The sequence below is a fragment of the Mesoplodon mirus genome, assembly GCF_964341445.2.
Source record: "Mesoplodon mirus genome assembly, chromosome: 14".
In the NCBI taxonomy this organism is placed as follows: Eukaryota; Metazoa; Chordata; class Mammalia; order Artiodactyla; family Ziphiidae; genus Mesoplodon; species Mesoplodon mirus.
Window position 1 is genome coordinate 76,161,856 of NC_138990.1, and position 6,000 is coordinate 76,167,855.

Below are 6,000 nucleotides of genomic sequence, written 5' to 3' on the forward strand. Positions count from 1 at the left end.
CCACTGCGCCACCAGGGAAGCCCAGAAAACTCTTTTAAAATAGAAAACTATTTTGAGACTTTGGACTCTAAAGAGAAGGTGGGGTAACTAGATGAGGAAGAAGACTAATATATATAAATGCTAATAGAAACATGAAAATAATAGGTAACTTTCCTTGTATATGCTGTGTAACAGACACTGTTTTCAGCACTCCTTTAACTCTCACAACCACCTTGTGTGGAACGTTCCATTGTTCTCCCTATTTCCTAACAGAAAACAATAAGGCACAGTGAGGTTAAGTAACTTGTCCCAGAGACAGAGGGTGATGATACTAGGACAGAAAAGTCAGAGTGGTTGCTATAAGTTTTCTAAGACGATGAGAGGAGACAGAATCAATATTATTGCACAGAGGGAAAGATTGACATTTGATAATAGGAAAGAAGGAAAGGATGGGTACCCACGTGTGTCTGTTTAATGATCAGGAGTTGAGGGAGTTCCCATGAGATGACTTTTGAGTTTTTCCTGAAATAAAAGGCAAAATCATTTGATTATTTCTGGAATTTTACACTTAATATTTTTGGACCAGAGTTGAATTCAGGTAACTGAAACTGAAGAAAGCGAAACTGTGGATAAGGGGAGACTACTGTGTATGTTTGCATGTATCAAATTTTGGTATTGGACTTTGCAGACTATTAAGAATATATATAAAAATCAGAGTTTTCATGGTCAAACTCTTCCTGTGTATTTAGTGAAACAGAAGTATATATTGCTAAATTGTGACTGACCCAGTAACTAGCAGATAGTTTTATTTTTTGTTAATGGGAGTAGGAAATAAAGCATTTAATAAGATGAAATAAGACAAGAATTGACTATAATTTGAACAAAGATGTTACACGATTTGACAAATAAGTTGTAATTGCCTTCTTGATTTATTTATACTTTACCTGAAATTCTATAAAATACTTTAACCTTGATTTTATTTATTGTATCCAATAATCCCCCCCCAAAATTAAAAAGAAACACCATCACCAGTACATATACTGCTTCTGCTATTCAAATGTGATTTTCCTTCCAGCAAATGGTATGTGTTAGAAATAAGTAATTGAATAGCTGAAAAAAAGTTATTTACCTTTAAATATGGGATGGGGAGAAGCCATTTTTATGTGTTTGAGGCTTTCTTTGCTTACAAGGTCACTATCTCAAGAGCTATTCATTCTTTGACAGTTGTTGGGAATGAAAGACACAGATCACTCTTGAGCAGCCCAATCGACATACAGGCATAACTCAGTTCTACTGTGCCTCACAGAAACTGCCTTTTTTACAAATTGAAGGTTTGTGGCAACCCTGCATCAAGCAAGTCTATCGGCACCATTTTTCCAATGCCAACTGCTCACTTCATGTCTCTCTCACACTTTGGTAATTCTAGCAATATTCCAGACGTTTTCGCTAGTAGTATTATATTTGTTATGCTGATCTGTGATCAATGATCTTTGATGTTACTATTGTAATTGTTTTGGGGTAACACAAACTGCACCCATATAAGGTGGCAGACTTAATTGATTGTTGAAATGACAAAGGATTTAGAGTATTGAGAATACTAGAATATTATGTAAACTTAGTTGATAAAACAGCAGCCAGGTTTGAGAGGACTGACTCCAGTTTTTTGTGTTTTTTTGTTTATTATTTGCGGGCCTCTCACTGTTGTGGCCTCTCCCGTTGCGGAGCACAGGCTCCGGATGCGCAGGCTCAGCGGCCATGTCTCATGGGCCCAGCCGCTCCGCGGCATGTGGGATCTTCCCGGACCGGGGCACGAACCCATGTCCCCTGCATCGGCAGGCGGACTCCCAACCACTGCGCCACCAGGGAAGCCCATGACTCCAGTTTTGAAAGAAGTTCTACTGTGGGGAAAAGGCTGTCATACAGCATTGCATACTACAAAGAAATCATTCATGAAATGAAAAATCCATCCACATGGCAAAACTTCACTGGTGTCTTATATTAAGAAATTGCCACAGGGACCCCAACCTGGAGTAACCACCAGCCTGACAGAGCAATCAGCAGCCATCAGCATTAAGGCAAGACTTTCACCGGAAAAAAGATTACCACTCAGCCTTCCCTGGTGGCGCAGTTGTTGAGAGTCCGCCTGCCAACGCAGAGGACACGGATTCGTGCCCGGGTCTGGGAAGATCCCACATGCCGCAGAGTGGCTAGGCCCGTGAGCCATGGCCGCTGAGCCTGCGTGTCCGGAGCCTGTGCTCCGCAGCGGGAGAGGCCACAACAACAACAACAACAAAAAAAGATTACCACTCACTGAGGCCCCAACTGATGGTTAGCATTTCGTTTTTATCAATAAACTATTTTTAAATTAAGGTATGTACATCCTTTTTAGACATAATGCTTTTGCACACTACAGTATAGCGTAAACATACCTTTTAGATGCACTGGGAAACCAAACAATTCATGTAACTCATTTTATTACAATATCTGGTTTATTGCAGTAGTCTGGGACCCAACCCACAATAACTCTGAAGTATGCCTATATTACCTGATAATAGGTCAGTGCTTGACTTTTTAATGAAAAAATATGTATAACAGGGAAAAAAGATCCTGTAAAAGCATGTAGTCATTTAACTAATCCTAAAGAAGACTTTCCCAAAACCAGTAATTTGAACTGTCACTTTGTTCCCCATACACCCCTACGTTTTTACATATTGGGGCAATGCCTCATTGTAATGAACATAGAGTTGAAAATCTAGAAATTGATGCCTTAAAAGTTTTCCGTCCTGTGGTCTTTGGAAAGTGTTCATATAACTCAGTATGTGTACCCTAGTCTGAAAACCATTGCTCTGAAATCTGCAATGTTGCCTAGATGAGGCATAAGACTCCAAACATTCACAGGGTTTGATCCTTAGCTTATAGTGCTGATGTTACAAACCAGAGGAGTTTCATTCCATCTAAAGAATTTTTTGTATAACCACCACTATGTGTCCTTGATCTTGTTACTTAATCTCTCCATGCTTCTGTTTAGCTATACAATGAGGATTAATGATAGTACCTACTTCAGGGTTGTAAGGATTAAATGAATTAATGCAGATGAAATGTGTAGAACAGTGTTTGACTCACACTAAGCACAGAATTAAATGATCTATTATTTGAGAGAGAAAAAAATTGCAACAAAATTTTTGCTGTCTGGTAAGTTACTCAAATTATTTGCAGTAATTCTTGAACTTTGGTTCTTATGAGAAGAGCTCTTAGAGTGCCTTGGTTTTCGCTTGTTTGTTTTGTTTTGTTTGGGGGGAAGCATATTCCTTGCCTATTCTATTGGCCTGAGTTGGGGGGCAGAAATCAACTATTTTATTAAGAACTCCAGGTAATTCTGATGCAGATGGTTCTTGTCTTACCCTATCTATTTGAAGCACTATAGTCAGGTTTAATCCCATTTATTCATCATACTCCTATCTTTGAAAGCAGGAAGTCTGGTTTCCATTGTGACTGACTTTTCTTTGGCCCAGAATATCCAGAGCTCTTTTACCTCTTCCTCATGTAATATGGTTTCAAGTCTGTACATGATTCTGATTAAGAAAGTAAGCCTTGTCTAGAGAATAGAAATGTTTTCATAAAATATGGTATCTAGAAATATAGTCTGACAGCACAGAGTAACATAAAATTATGATCTCTTTTGTTCTAGACCACATAGTCCAATTAATTTAGCGACAATATTTGGTGGCTCTAAACTACAGTTAATTAAAATATTTAGGTCTTTTTCACATTTCCTGTTGCCAAACCTCTTTCTATATTTATGCAATTTTTAAAAACTTACTTGCAATATTTTACAATTATTTCTTATTATTGTAACCTTTTTTCTCTTTGTAAAAGTAATATTACTCATTGTAAAAGCTACAGAAAATATGAAATATTTGATATGAATATGAAATATGAAATATTGACCATTATCTAATACCCAATCAGAGGCACTCTCAGCATCTTAATACATTGCCTTTCATTCTTTAAATAGGCATGTAAATCTTTTTTATCAAAATGGGACTAAAATGTTTAAATGAGATAGGTATTTTTTATTAACATGTACAGATACATAATGCTTTTATTGTCCTTAGTATAGCATTTCACTGTATAGATTCACAATAATTTCATTAAACTGGACCCAGCAGATGAACATTTAAATTGTCTCCAAGTTTCTCGTCTTAAGCAACACCACAATAAACACCTTAATACATACATCTCTGTGTACTGTTTCTTTTATTTTCTTAGAATAAATTCTTACAAATGGAGTTATTGCATATGACCATCTTCAAATAAACCCTTTGTGTCCTGGATGTTTGTTTTCCATTTCCTTTATTGGCTTCTTTTCATCTCTGAACACTGGAGTGCCCAGGTCTCGACCTCTTCTCATTTACTTTCTAGGAGATCACACCCAGCCCCATGGGGTTTTTTTCTTATTATTATTTTTAATTAATTAATTTATATTTATTTATTTATGGCTGAGTTGGGTCTTTGTTGCTGCCCACGGGCTTTCTCTAGTTGTGGCGAGCGGGGGCTACTCTTCGTTGTGGTGCGCGGGCTTCTCATTGCAGTGGCTTCTCTTGTTGCTGATCACCGGCTCTAGGCGTGCGGGCTTCAGTAGTTGTGGCTCGCGGGCTCTAGAGCGCAGGCTCAGTAGCTGTGGCTCACGGGCTTAGTTGCTCCGCGGCATGTGGGATCTTCCCAGACCAGGGCTCGAACCCGTGTCTCCTGCATTGTCAGGCGGATTCTTAACCCCTGCACCACCAGGAAAGTCCCAATAAAGACTCTAAAAATGGTCCACATCAAGAAAAATCTTTTAAAAAGTTTTTAAAAATAAAAAGACTGCGAAAAAAATGGGTTAGCAATGGGTTAACAGTTAACATTTATTGGAGGGATTACAGGTAATATTTTCTTTTTGCTTATCTGGATTTGGCACATTTTGTACAGTGAAAGATATCCTACTATTACAATTTTAAAACAATAGAAGTTCTTGTTAATACACAAGTACACTAATAAAGAACATAGCTCTATCTGGGTTCAAGCTGGAATCCTTGTCTCTCATCACCTCTAATCAAGATGGCCTTCAGAGAGCAAGAGCTATGGCCTCACTTCCACCACCTGAATCTCACCAAATCTTTTTGGACATTTCCAACCAATAACCAAACATGTAAGGGTGATGGGCATTTTGAGGGTAAATTTTTGCAGTGTTGTCCTTGTAATATGTCAAAGGAAGATAACTTCTAATACTTATTAGAAATTCCTTTAAAAAATTTTTTTAAAAAAAGAAAATCCCCTCTACTATATTCTAAAACAAAATTTTACAGCAAATATATTTTATTAAGCTTCTTTGTGTTAATATTGTGAAAATCAGGTGCATACTCTAGGAATTCCATACAGCTCCATCTGTATGATTTGAGGCAAGTTATTCAATTTGTGTCAGTTTCCTTATCTGTAAAATGAGAATAATAATAGAATCCATCTCTTTCAGGAGTTGTGAGAATTAAGTGAGATAATACATGTAAAAAACTTAGCATGATAATTAGCATATTGTAAGTGCTCAATAAATGGCAGCTATTATGTTAGAAAAAATACATATAATGAATGTGTGTAAATATAAATCATGGTTATATAGATTTCACTGGATAGCATTTTTTTTTTTTACCACCTGGATAGCATTTTGATATGGGACTTCCTCTGCATTTAGGTCAATGGTATACTGCTAAGATCCCATAGGTGTGTGGAAAGAATGGTGCTTCAGATATCATCTAGGCCAGGATTTTTCATACTTTTTAAAAAATTGCAGCCCATAGTAAAGTTATATCAAGACCTAGAACTAGGATGACCATATAATTTATTTTCCTAAACCAGGACATTTTTAGACTTAAAGGGAGCACTACTGAAAACTACCCTGGGTTAACAGGCATAAACTAGGACTTTCCTAGACAAACCAGGACATGTGCTTACCCTCCCATACATCACACACACACACACACACACACA